The 14,492-nt window shown below is 41.1% G+C and overlaps 1 long non-coding RNA gene across 1 annotated transcript in view; it reads right to left on the bottom strand.

Moving 5' to 3' along the window:
- LOC132124246 (uncharacterized) overlaps positions 1-14,492 on the bottom strand; it is a 252,992-nt gene that overhangs the window by 118,631 nt on the left and 119,869 nt on the right. The window lies entirely within an intron of this gene.

The following is a 14,492-nucleotide window of genomic DNA, read 5'->3' as shown; positions in this document are numbered from 1 at the left end:
GTCCGTGGTCCAGTCCCATAGTCATGGTCCCAAAACCGGACGGCACCCTCCGATGGATACCCGATGCCCCGTGTTGACGAGCTGCTGGAGCAACTGGGGAGAACCCGGTTCATTTCCACGCTCGACCTCACCAAAGGCTACTGGCAGGTCCCGTTTACAGAGCCCATCAAAGCCAAGACCGCCTTCTCCACCCCCAGTGGCCACTGGCAGTACCGGGTTCTCCCCTTCGGGCTGCACGGGGCTCCAGCAATGTTCCAACGGATGATGGACATCGTGCTGAGACCCCATCAGACTTATGCCACGGCCTACATCGATGATGTCGTCATCCACTCGGAGACCTGGGAGGACCACCTGGAGCGGCTCCGGAGGGTGCTTCTCGAGCTGCGGCGGGCTGGGCTCACCGCCAATCCCAAGAAATGTCACCTGGCCCTACCTGAAGCAAAGTACCTCGGTTTCCGGGTGGGCCGGGGTCTGATCCGTCCGCTGGAGGGAAAAGTAGCCGCCGTCCTCTCGGCCCCGAGGCCCACCTCCAAGAAGCAGGTACGGGCCTTTTTGGGATTGGCGGGGTACTATAGGTGCTTTATACCTAACTTCTCCTCCCTAGCGACAGCCCTGACAGACCTCACCAAGAAGGGACAGCCGGAGAGAGTGAGATGGAGACCCCCGGAAGAGGAGGCGTTCAAAGGGATAAAAGCGGCGCTCACGTCCGAACCGGTATTACGCACCCCTAACTTTAACTGTCCCTTCTTGTTGCAGACGGACGCATCCGACACCGGGTTGGGAGCCGTGTTATCCCAAATACGAGGCAGTGAGGAACACCCGGTGGTCTACATCAGCCGAAAGCTGTTCACAACGGAACAGCGGTACGCGGCGGTGGAGAAGGAGGCGTTGGCCGTCAAGTGGGCAGTCCTGGAGCTGAAATATTATCTCCTGGGACGGAAATTCACCCTCATCACTGATCATGCCCCTTTGCAATGGATGGCCCGGGCTAAGGATACCAATGCCCGGGTGACACGGTGGTTCCTAGCGCTCCAGTACTTCCACTTTGACGTGCGACATCGAGCTGGAACCGCCAACGCCAATGCAGATGGACTCTCCCACCTGTGGACAGCTTTCGCAGGTCTGTCAGGTATGACTTCCCGCCCAGCCCCCACTTCCCCACTCGCCCGAGGGACCAGGACGACGCTAAGGGGGGGGGGTTGGTGTGAGCCGTGTCCCGGGCGCCTATCAGCGTCGGCCTGGCAATGGAGGAGATCCACCTGCACTCAATCACCTCGGGCTGATCGGTCCCAGCTGAAAGGGCTCAGAAGAGGACTACAAAAGCGGTACCCGAGAGGACAGGGGTGAGAAAGCTCTCCAGAAGAAAGCAATCTAATATTGTGTCTCTTATCTGTCCAGGAAGCGATTGACCGATCAGCCCGCCACCTGAGCACCGGACACCGATTCCCCGTGCACTCAGCCGGCCGGCAAACAGGATCACGCAGCACCGAGGACGAGCACCGGACACTACTGGCACACTCACGTTCACTTCCACTAATAAACACACCCTCCGGGGCTTTAAACATTCATCACAGCCTGCCGTGTGATTCTTCAGCCCGCGACATCCTATATTGAGGCGGCAGAGGTTGAAAACACTAGTTTTAGTGTAGTAAATGAAACCATGTCTTTGCCATTAATTTACAGGAGGGGCGGACTGGGAAAAAAATTCAGACTGGAAAATTCAAACTCATACAAACAAATTCATGGACAAAACTATTTTTTGTATGGACCTGACATAAAAAAGGTTTAAATCTTTAATTTGGGGACATACAAAATAATTAAAAGTTCTCTCCTGAACTGCACCTTCACTACCATTTTTCTCTTCAGTCTCTTTATTTTGCCCTGTTATCCATCTCTCTCATGACTTTAATACTCAAGATTGAACAAAACTATACTTTACAATACAATACTCTACAATAATACAATATCTTTATAGAAAAATCCTAATACTGTACACGAGTCATGTTTTTCCCTTACAAAACATTACCATGCTTTTATTAGCCTAAAAGTAAAATAACCTTGTTTTTTTGTTTTTGCAAATGGATTTGTATTTATTTTTAAATAAATACATTTGTAAAATAATTTTACATTTTTGGTTATCACTGTTAAACAATAGTAACCATTTTCTCTGGATTTATAGTTAAATATTAAAATGTTAATTTTCGTGAGGGTTGTGTTGTTGTCTGTCGTAGCTCCCCCTAAACCTATAAAAAAAAAAATTGGCATTTTTTTTCAGCTAAATTACTTCTGTAACATTACAACAGATAAGAATGATGTCCTTTATATAGTATTTTGAGTGATGACTGATGAGCAACGTGCTGCTGCTTGATTAAATAAATAAAAAAACAAAGTCAAAAAAGCATCTTTACAGATGAAACTGACCTGAAACCCTGAACAGGAGTTCTGCTTCTCTGCTCCAGCAGTCCACTCTATTCTCTCTCTCTCTCTCTCTCTCTCGCATTGATTACTCTGAGCCTGACCCAAACCGTTTGGCGGAGGCTTATTAGAGATTTAATTGTCAAATTCGCAAATGATCGCTTTAGTACATTCGGCAGGCAATTATACACTAATGATATTAAATAGTGGGGCAAAATTGGCTGCCAGGCCACCGGGAATTGTCCCGGTTCTCCCGGTGTCCAGTCCGCGCCTGATTTCCACAGACACGCAGAATGTGCAAGTCATAGCCTATATTGCATTTTTGGGGCTTTATATTCACAGACACTAGTCGATGTCATGTTTTGATTCAAGTGTACTGACCTACTTTTGATTTATTCATCCAAAATGTGGCATATTGCGTCCGCGTTAGGCATTTCGTTTTTATGACTGGATTCTACGAACCAGACTGTATTTCCGCGTCCCGGAAATTATTAGGGCTGATGTCTCAGAATAGTCACTGCAATTTGGGAAAGAAATCAGTTAAATCTGAATGTGGATGTTTGTAAATATTCAAATGTAATCCCCTTTGTAATCGTAAAAAAATACATATGTAACTGTAATTTAATTACTCATTTTTTCTTAGTAACTGTAACTAATTACAGTTACAATAATTTTGTAATTAAATTACGTAACGCCATTACATGTAACTAGTTACTCCCCAACACTGTGCATCTGTAATAAAAAGCCCCTCACACGGCTCCAGGGGGTGAATAAAGGCCCCCTGTAGTGAATCCACGCATTTTTGTAAGATAAATATCCAGATTTCAAACATAATAAACACTTTTTTCCTCACTTCTACTGACTGTGGGGAACCGGAAGATGTGCAGGTGGATGTAGTATTTCGTCAGCGCTGCGTGGTTAGTGATGAGCGCAGAGAGAGAACAAAATAAAACGATGGTCACGAATTAGAAGCACAAAACGAGGATTTGTAAAGAAAAACCTTGGAGGATTTCGAAATAAGCCAAGATGAGGCTGTTTTTTCTTTGCTAAAGTAAGGTAACTTTGTTTCCTTTGCTCCTACATTTCCCAGAGGCATGTGCGCAATGCATCCATCTTCCCACAGGGGGGCTTTATTCACCCCCTGGAGCCGTGTGAGGGACGTTTTATTACAGATGCGCGCACTTTATTTCATGTCTTCTGAACTGTTGACAACAAACACTCGCTTACCCACATTGAAAGACTTGGAAGAGCAAGGGGATTATTTAATATAGCCCAATTACGATTGGATTATTCTGAAAGAAGAAAGTCACATACACCTAGGATGCTCCAGGGTGAGTAGAAGATGGACAAACTTTCATTCTCGGGTGAACTAACCCTTTTAAGTCAGAACAGGACATAAGATAAGATAAAATACAGACCTGTAGAGAATATATATGTATATATACACATACAACCCGAATTCCGGAAAAGTTGGGACGTTTTTTAAATTTTAATAAAATGAAAACTAAAGGAATTTCAAATCACATGAGCCAATATTTTATTCACAATAGAACATAGATAACGTAGCAAATGTTTAAACTGAGAAATTTTACACTTTTATGCACTTAATTAGCTCATTTAAAATTTAATGCCTGCTACAGGTCTCAAAAAAGTTGGCACGGGGGCAACAAATGGCTAAAAAAGCAAGCAGTTTTGAAAAGATTCAGCTGGGAGAACATCTAGTGATTAATTAAGTTAATTGATATCAGGTCTGTAACATGATTAGCTATAAAAGCTTTGTCTTAGAGAAGCAGAGTCTCTCAGAAGTAAAGATGGGCAGAGGCTCTCCAATCTGTGAAAGACTGCGTAAAAAAATTGTGGAAAACTTTAAAAACAATGTTCCTCAACGTCAAATTGCAAAGGCTTTGCAAATCTCATCATCTACAGTGCATAACATCATCAAAAGATTCAGAGAAACTGGAGAAATCTCTGTGCGTAAGGGACAAGGCCGGAGACCTTTATTGGATGCCCGTGGTCTTCGGGCTCTCAGACGACACTGCATCACTCATCGGCATGATTGTGTCAATGACATTACTAAATGGGCCCAGGAATACTTTCAGAAACCACTGTAGGTAAACACAATCCGCCATGCCATCAGCAGATGCCAACTAAAGCTCTATCATGCAAAAAGGAAGCCATATGTAAACATGGTCCAGAAGCGCCGTCGTGTCCTGTGGGCCAAGGCTCATTTAAAATGGACTATTTCAAAGTGGAATAGTGTTTTATGGTCAGACGAGTCCAAATTTGACATTCTTGTTGGAAATCACGGACGCCGTGTCCTCCGGGCTAAAGAGGAGGGAGACCTTCCAGCATGTTATCAGCGTTCAGTTCAAAAGCCAGCATCTCTGATGGTATGGGAGTGCATAAGTTCATACGGTATGGGCAGCTTGCATGTTTTGGAAGGCTCTGTGAATGCTGAAAGGTATATAAAGGTTTTAGAGCAACATATGCTTCCCTCCAAACAACGTCTATTTCAGGGAAGGCCTTGTTTATTTCAGCAGGACAATGCAAAACCACATACTGCAGCTATAACAACAGCATGGCTTCGTCGTAGAAGAGTCTGGGTGCTAACCTGGCCTGCCTGCAGTCCAGATCTTTCACCTATAGAGAACATTTGGCGCATCATTAAACGAAAAATACGTCAAAGACGACCACGAACTCTTCAGCAGCTGGAAATCTATATAAGGCAAGAATGGGACCAAATTCCAACAGCAAAACTCCAGCAACTCATAGCCTCAATGCCCAGACGTCTTCAAACTGTTTTGAAAAGAAAAGGAGATGCTACACCATGGTAAACATGCCCCGTCCCAACTATTTTGAGACCTGTAGCAGAAATCAAAATTGAAATGAGCTCATTTTGTGCAAAAATTTTTAAACTTTCTCAGTTTAAACATTTGCTATGTTATCTATGTTCTATTGTGAATAAAATATTGGCTCATGTGATTTGAAATTCTTTTAGTTTTCATTTTATTAAAATTTAAAAAACGTCCCAACTTTTCTGGAATTCGGGTTGTATATACATGCACTTCTACCAGTTGCGAACACTGGTAAAAATGAAGTAAAGTTTCTTTCTTTTACTAATTATGCTTCTATCACCACAAGGCTTGATTATTGTAACTCTCTTTATTTGGGAATTCCAGAGTACTGACCGGAGCTCAAAAGCGTGAGCATATTACTCCTGTCCATCAGCCTTTACTCTGGTTACCTCTGCACTACAGGATTAATTTTAAAGTGCTCTTATTGGTTTTTAAGTCTTTCAAGATTCAAGATTCAAGATTTTTATTGAGTCAGGTCTGCTCCATGGACAGTGCAATTATTAAAGAATACAACACAGATAAAATATACATAAATATAGGTATGAAAGAATTAAATAAAAGTAAACAATAAAAATATAAGAATAAAATGTATACACACACAAACACACACACACACATATATATATATTGTCACGGGGTGGAAGGAACACCCGACAAGGAGAGCTCAAAATAAATGCCCCTGGAGGGTGGATAGATGCGACAGTAACAAGGTGGAAATTGGGGGTGGTAGGGGAGTGACCCCTGACAGACCTGAGAAAGCTGACCAGATCTGGGATAGTCCGGCGGCATTGTCGTTGGCGGTGCCAGCGTGGTGGTGAACCGTGAAGTGGAAATCCTGGAGCGCGAGGAACCACCGGGTCACCCGAGCGTTGGTTTCTTTGGCTCTGGACATACATTGTAGGGCCGCATGGTCGGTGAACAGTGTGAACTTCCTTCCTAACAGGTAGTAGCGCAGCTCCAGGATAGCCCACTTCACGGCGAGCGCTTCCCTTTTCACGGCCGCGTAGTTCTTCTTGGCCGCCGTCAGCTTCCTGCTGATGAATAACACAGGATGTTCCTCACCCCCCTGGAGCTGGGACAGGACGGCTCCTAATCCTGATTCCGAGGCATCTGTTTGCAATAGGAAGGGGCAGCTGAAATCCGGGGTGCGGAGGACCGTAGGTCGTAGGTCAGTGCCTGTTTTATCCGGCGAAACGCCTTGTCTGACTCGTGGCTCCACATTACTTGTTCGGGCTGCCTCTTCCTAGTCAGGTCTGGAAGAGAAGTTGGGGATGAAACAGCGATAGTACCCCGCCAACCCCAGAAAGGCTCGTACCTGAGTCTTCGTATTGGGCCGGGGAGCCGCCTGCACCGCCTCGACCTTCCTTTCTTGAGGTTTGATCAGTCCCCGACCCACCTGGAATCCCAGATACCTCGCTTCGAACAAGGCCAGGTGACATTTTCGGGGGTTGGCGGTTAGTCCAGCCCTCCGGAGTTCTCCTAGCACCCTCTGCAGATGGTCCAAATGGTCCTCCCACCGCTCCGGCTTCCGGATACCTGGTGGCATAGTCGACAATCACCAGGATGTGTTCGTGTCCCCGGGCTGACTTCCAGATCCATCCCGATGCACTCGAAGGGCAGTCCTATGATCGGCAGTGGAATGAGGGGGGTGGGAGGAGGTGGCTTAGGCGAAGTCTTCTGGCACATGGGGCAGGCTTGACAAAACTGCTTGACTTCAGCGTCCATCCCTGGCCAATGGAACCGGTCGTGAATGCGCTGCGCAGTGTTTGTTGCCCCCAGGTGTCCAGCCATGGGGTGTGTGTGGGCCAGCTGCAGAACCATCTCCGTTTTCGACCGTGGCACCACAAATAACCGTTTCTCGTCCCCCCTCCGCTGGGCAACCCAAAAGAGCAGACCGTTCTCCACACTGAAGTGCGGGAGAGGATGTGGTTTTGGCCACACACTTTCTCAGCAGTGTTTCAGCCTGTCATCTTCCAGCTGAGCTCGGCCATACGAGCCCCCTCCCGTGACCTGTTGATAGACGTCACAGAACAGATTATTAGTTTGGGAGGGGGACTCACCTTCTCTCCCGCTGTCCGAAGCCAGTAGAACAGGGCGGCGGCGCGGCTTCTGCTGGTTGTGACGCCCTCGACGGGCCCCTCTAGGGCAGGCAGGCTGGGTAGCGGCGGCCAACAAGGTCTCAAAACCTGGCCAATCTCTCCCGAGTAGCACTGTCACTGGCAAGTCTCTCCGTATTCCGACTTCTATTGGCCAGGACCCTGGGGTGGCGGAAATAGTGACGCGGCGGGCAGGGACCTGTCACGTGTCTCCATGTAAACAGGTTATTGGGAATTGGGCTTTACTGTCACTCCGAGGCGGGAGGACGTGGGTTTGGACCAAGCTGGTTACTTTTTATAGCACATTGGTCAATGGTATTTTTGTTTAGTTGTGCTTTAGAAATAAATAAAATTGAAATTGAAATATAATAGCTTTGTGAGATGAACAGACAGAAGTGTAATTCATTTAGTTGAAAATCCATTATTCACTGAACACTATGCCATAGGTTAATTATGGTTGGCATATTTGCATATTCAGACTTGACATTTGAAGATGTGACGTTTTTTTTTTTTTTTGTTAACTTGATTAATTAATGTTTTTGTTCATAACCATTTCAATAAAATGATTAAATTATTCACTGAATATAAGTACCGGTATACAGTGGGAATTTTCATTTGTCAGCATGAGTCATAAGGTAACCTGACCTCAGAGTTGCTAAAGTTCCTGGAAACTAAGATACAATTTAATACTCAGTAACAGTGACAATGCAACAGTTCAGTTGTTTCATCTGTTAGTTATAAGCCATTTTTATTTAGGTGAGTTAAATAAAATAAAGTGTGTATACACTAGCTGTACATTTATCTTGTTCAATAACACTGATTGGCTAATTCTGCTGAATTTAAACAGAAATGAAAAAGGGCCTAACACATGCACTTGCAGAACCTCGTCTGATATATGGAAACTGGAGAATGCATTTAAAATTAATCACCTTAAATGGGCCGTCTGGGACAGAGACAAAGACAATGAATCCTTAAATAACTCAAACATAAAAAACTGAGGAAACAACAGCTCACTGTTGTCATTTTCCCAGACGAGTCTGGCAGTTTGAGAGCCGTCAGATGCGGAACTGTATGAAAGGAAGTACTAGAAAGGAGTTTCATATTTTTGTGTATGTGCCAACAAAGAGGGTAACAAAATGTAACATGAAGCTGATACATTACTAAATGGTTGCAACACATCAAAGAACTTTATTTCTGTGCAATAACGTGTTTCTTACTCAATAAGAGCTCATTATTTAGTTCAACTGCATTAAAATATATGTGTACTACGACAATAAAATAATAATAATAATACTAATTTCTACACAAACATGCTTTTTTTCTGTGTAAATTGGGCTCTTTATTATGCTACATTCACATGGGTCAATGCTCTTTGGTAGGGGCATTTAACTTTGCGAAATAACAGTAAACACAAACAGAAAACAGGAAATGTCTGTTTGTGTAAATTTTTTGTTTACATTTGATGATTGAATGATAAAAAAGAAGTGATTCTTCTCTCTCTCTCTCTCTCTCTCTCTCTCTCTCTCTCTCTCTTTTTTCAAGAGGTTATTTATCTCAATGATTCCAGCTCCTTGATGGTTCTTTTAATAATTATTTTGGTATTGTTAAGAAACAAAAATTTGGGGGAAAAACAATATTTAATTTTATGTTCATTAAAAGAGTCGCTAAAAAGGAACGGCCCAGAGTCATTTGCTCAGGAATCAGACAACAATTGTCATGCATGTGTGTTTTAATTCATTAAAAAGAACTGGATTATAAGTATCATCCGTTCAGGAATCGTGGAAACTAAGATTATGTTCAAAACTCTGCATTGACAAAGCTAAGGAATCAGTCATGAGGGCTAGTTATATGGGCAAGTTAAATAAAGTGTACACTAGCTGTAGATTATTATTATTTTTTTTTTTTAAACTGGTCACACTTTGCTTTTGATTTACTAGAAAGAAATTAATCATTGCCAATCATTCATTTGCGAATCAAACCACAATGGTTGCACTGTATGTACTTGATTTACTTAATAAGAACTGAATCATTAGAAGCATTCAGTTTGGAATCAGGCTACAACGGTTGCACTGTATGTTTTTGATTCACTAAAAAGAAAACAATCTTTAGAATCATTCATTTGGGAATCAAACAACAATGGTTGCCCTGTTTTTTGATTCACTAAAGAGAACTTGCTCATAAGAGTCATTCTGTAACACTTTATTTTAAGGTCCAGTTCTCACTATTAACTAATTAACTACAGCTTTTGCCACTGTAAACTCCTTATTAAGGCTCAAAAATAGTTGGTAAGGTAGTTGGTAAGTTAAGATATTGGGTAAGGTTAAGGATTTAGAATATGGCCATGCAGACTGTTTAAGTACTAATAAAGTGTTACGCAGTCATTATTTTGGGAATTGGAATAAACTCACACATATGTTTTGCATTGTATTTTGATTCAGTAGCATTACAGTTGTGCAGTTGAAAAAGTAGGTAACACTGTCAAGTGTATTTTAACACATTCTTTCTGCATCAAGTGCATGCAGCTCAGAACAGTTGCTCTTGCTACTGTAGTTTCAGTAAGTCTCAGCAACACAATCCAACAATTACCACAATACCCCTTCTCTTTCTAATTTCCTTTTTCTTGACATTACCAAGTCATTTAGCTTAGCACACTTTAGTACTACCTGTCAGATGACTTTTAATGTCGACCCTCATGGAAACATTTAGTGACGGAAAAGTGACCTGTAAGAAAACGGTATGGCTGAAGATTAGAGCTAATCTGTCTAAAGCCTACTGTCATTAGATAAAACAGTGATCGCAGTGATATATGCACTTTTTATGGATATTAACTGTGGATGACATAGTTTCATTTACAGCAAAGGATAACCAGTCTCCTCTTGCCTTATATCGAAATCCTCCAACATTTTTCTTTATAAGTCCTCATTTTGTACTTCTAATTCATGACCAGTGTTTTGTTTTTCTCCCTCCTCTGCGCTTCTGTGTTCGTCACTTCTCATCAGAGCTAACACTACATCTATGTCATCCACTGGATGGAATTATGGTTTATAAAGTTTTAAATATGGATATTTTCATACACAAACGCATTGAATTGCGTCAAAAGGCCTTTATTAACCACCCGGAGCCATGTGGAGCACTTTTTATAATGGATGGACGCACTTTATTTTGCTTCAAAATCTCTAACACCAACATCTGATTTTTTTGGCAAATCTATCTCAAATCCATTTAGTTTTTTGTAGTGCAAGCAGCAAAAAAATTAAATAAAAAATACACTCTAATTGTTTCAAATCCAGTCCAAACTTGATCCAGACACACTTACAAACACAGATCTAATATCAATCCTGCAGGAATTTCTGTGGATCCCTATTTGAAGATATACATTTGGCAAATGCTTTATCCAAAGTGACGTACATTGCATTCAAGGTATATATCTTACCAATTCATGCATTCCTTGGATTTGCCAATATGACAGCATTCTCTACTCTTTCAGGTGTAAATATACCTGACCTTTTACTACATTAGCTAAGGATAAAACCACTCTAAAATTTACCACAGGAAAATAATCATAATGAATTTGTTGACTGCTCATGCATTCAAATTTACATCCTCACACTTGCGCTTCATAGTGGTCACTGCAGCTGTTACTATATACCAACTGGACTAAAGATGGCTTTCCCAGAACATAGAAGACCTTTGACTCTCTACACTCACTTTAAAAAGTTCTCAGGGTGGTTTCGTGAGAACTGCTTGATTCACGTCCTTATCAGATGAAAACAAAACACCCAAACCACACTGTTGCAGTACTGGCAAAGTGAAAGCAAATTATACTCATCTTTTGCTTTTATTTTAAAGCCAAGATTATTAGTATGAATCAATGTAATCCAACAAATCCAAGAACACATTCTGTCCTTTCATATAAATCTGATTAAAGCTGAAGTAGGTAACTTTTGTAAAAATGTATTTGTGAAACCTGTCATTATGTCCTGACAGTAGAATATGAGACAGATAATCTGTGAAAAAATCAAGCTCCTCTGGCTCCTCCCAGTGGTCCTATTGCCATTTGCAGAAATTCACCGCTCCTGGTAAGAAACAACCAATCAGAGCTGCAGTCCGTAACTTTTTTTGTGTTCAAGATTTTAGAGAATTTGTATATAATATGCGAGTACATCATGAATCCATTTTCCAAACCGTGTTTTTAGCCTGTCCTGAATCACTAGGGTACATCTATAATAAGTGTTTATAATAGGACTATTTTAGATTGCTTCGGGGGTACCACTGGTGTAACCCGGTACCTTTGTGATTCTTCATAGACATAAACAGAGAGAAGTAGCTCCGGCTACAATGTTCTTCCACATGACGCAAGCAGTTCTGTTTATTAACCACTAGAGCGTCAAAAGTTACGGACTGCAGCTTTAAGTGATATAGGTAGACAATAGAAAAAAGTCACCAGCACTATAGAAACCTAAATGTTGCCAGTGCAAACACAAATACCTATATAAATTCAAAACAGGTCCTATTAAACACGCTGATTGTCATCAGATTTCCTCCTTGGTGATTGGGCAGGTCTAAGAACATGAAAGTTCTCAAACAATCTTTCTGCAAGCAGCCTACATGTACCAGGCTACTTGGAGCCTGTTCACAAACAGCCATGAGACAGTAAACATGTGGTCTGTGATACAGAAGCAATGAATACACATCCTCTAAACACAAGTGGTTTGATGTTTTTGAAGACAAAGTCACTGTCTGTATTTACAGACACATAACCAAGCAACCCTGATGGGATTTCTGAAGATTCCTATCCTTTCTTTGACCTGTCACCTCCAAGTAACAAAGTAACAAAGTAACAAAATTAACAAGTAACAAAAATATTTACACCAGATCGAAACGATTTCATAATGTTTAACTGAAGGAAAGAATCATAAGCACATATTCCAAGTAAATGCAATACCCAATTACCCAATATATGTATGTGTGTACAGTATACGTGTGTGTGTGTGTGTGTGTATACATATCTCAAGTAAAGTGTATCGCAAAGAATGACAGACTGGTGATGAAAGACTTCACTAACCACATCAGTTTCCATTTCCTTTTTGCATTCAAAGAAGCTTATTGAGTAACAAAGCCTTGCATTGTTATTAATTTGGCCAGTGGTTTAATGGCTCCAATTCACTTTACACATTGAGTTCAGCTGTCCAGGTAGATGAAAATGGAAATAGCCAGAAATCCACAAGAGCATATCTTTTGGACCCTAATTATAAAACAAAGACTCATTGTGAAAAATTCTGATGAAAGTACTTCACCACTCCAAATAGTTCATCTATGCAATTTCATCCACATAGATCTTTCAGTAGATCTCATGCTGTTTTATGACCGAATGGAACTGATACGCATTTATAGGAAGAACTGTTTTGCTTGGCCTGCTTCCTTTTAGGCACTGGAGAACAGAGAATAAAAATATAATTTGTATCAGGACACAGCAGAATATTAAAGGAACATTTTAATATCAGTACACAGCCATTTCCGTCTCTGATAAAAAAAAAAGGAAATAAAATTACACAGAAATTATGCTGTAGCAGTATTCATGGCTGATGAAGTGTTGTTCTGCAAGTATCCATGACAACATGCTAATGTGCTTATTATGGGATGATAAAAGCTACATATTTGCCAGCAACACAATAGTGCAGCACTGGATTTTGTAACCCAATGTGCACAAGTGAGGAAAGCTTGAAACACAAAAGAGTAAAGAGCCAAATTATCATAGACATACATTATGCTACTGAATGAATACTATATTTATGTACCATGCATTGGTTAACATGTTCTCCAAGGTACTTCGAAGAACACTATGGTATTTTCATGGGAAATAGCAATGTTTCCTTCCTTACAAATAGTACTATACCATGGTAGTAACTGTATCAGAAGGCAATACCATGGTAATCTGACACATACCACTGCACTATATACTTCATTTAGTTTTTGATGTGGACAATTTTTTTTTTTTAGTTTAGTTTAGTTTAGTTTATTTGAGCTGTTCAGAATCATGGTTGTTACAGAAGTCATAAACTTACACAGTAATGGAAGCTCAAAAGCTTGGACTATGGTAGTCCTAGAAGTACTTTTGAGTACCATATAAATATGATAAATACCATAGTGCATAGGCCATCATGTATTACCACTATTTCATATTACCGAGGTACTTTATCTTGGACATGTACCAAAACTACATTTTCCAATCAGAAATAGATCCAGTTATAGTCCTAGACCCTGAAGGGATTTTGAAGAGCAGGATCAACATACTGATTTTAACGTACTAAATATAGTCTGCTTTGAGTCCCAAGTACTAGACCAAACTGAAATTTGCATCATTGTGAATTCTGGATACAGTTGTGGAGCACAAGATTCAGAAATTTTGTTCTAAAGTGGACAATTGATCTGATGTCTGAGTACCTCCTGAGCCATGTAGTTCACTACATACAGTAGGCCTAATTGATTGGAACAAAAAAACAAAAACAAATAGAGGCTGAGGGTATAACTGTATGGTGATCATTTCTAGCAGAACAAATGTGACCTGAATTGAACACAGAATAAAACCCATAGAGATCAATATTGTATGGAGCTAGGTGAGTCTCAAAAAAGATAAATGCACACACTACATTCACATATGCACACACAGGATTCATACATGCACACACATGATTTATAAATACACACACAGGATACACAAAATGCTCACAAAATTCACAAATGCACACACAAAATGTAAAAAGTACAGAAGATTCACAAATGCATACAAAATTCATAAATACACACACACACAATTCAGAAATGCAAACAACATTTACAAATGCACTCAAGATTCAGAAATGCACAGGACAAGATTCAGAAATGTATTTCTGATGCACACACAAATATACCTTGCTTTACAAACTGCTTGCGGTCTGTGAACTTCACTGCATTTGTGTGTGAATTTTGAGACTCCCCTGACTTGGCTCGACACACAAATGCCTTTTTTTTAAACGGGGAATGAACAGCAACCAATCAGATATCTCCCTTGTTTTAGCCAATCACAAGAACGCACCCCACGCAGGGGATTGTTTACTTCTAAGCCAATCACATGAACGCGTTCACA

Source organism: Carassius carassius, chromosome 42 (genome assembly GCF_963082965.1).
Source record: "Carassius carassius chromosome 42, fCarCar2.1, whole genome shotgun sequence".
NCBI classification, from domain to species: domain Eukaryota; kingdom Metazoa; phylum Chordata; class Actinopteri; order Cypriniformes; family Cyprinidae; genus Carassius; species Carassius carassius.
Note: the sequence above shows the minus strand (reverse complement) of the source record. Positions and strands in the feature narration are given on the sequence as shown.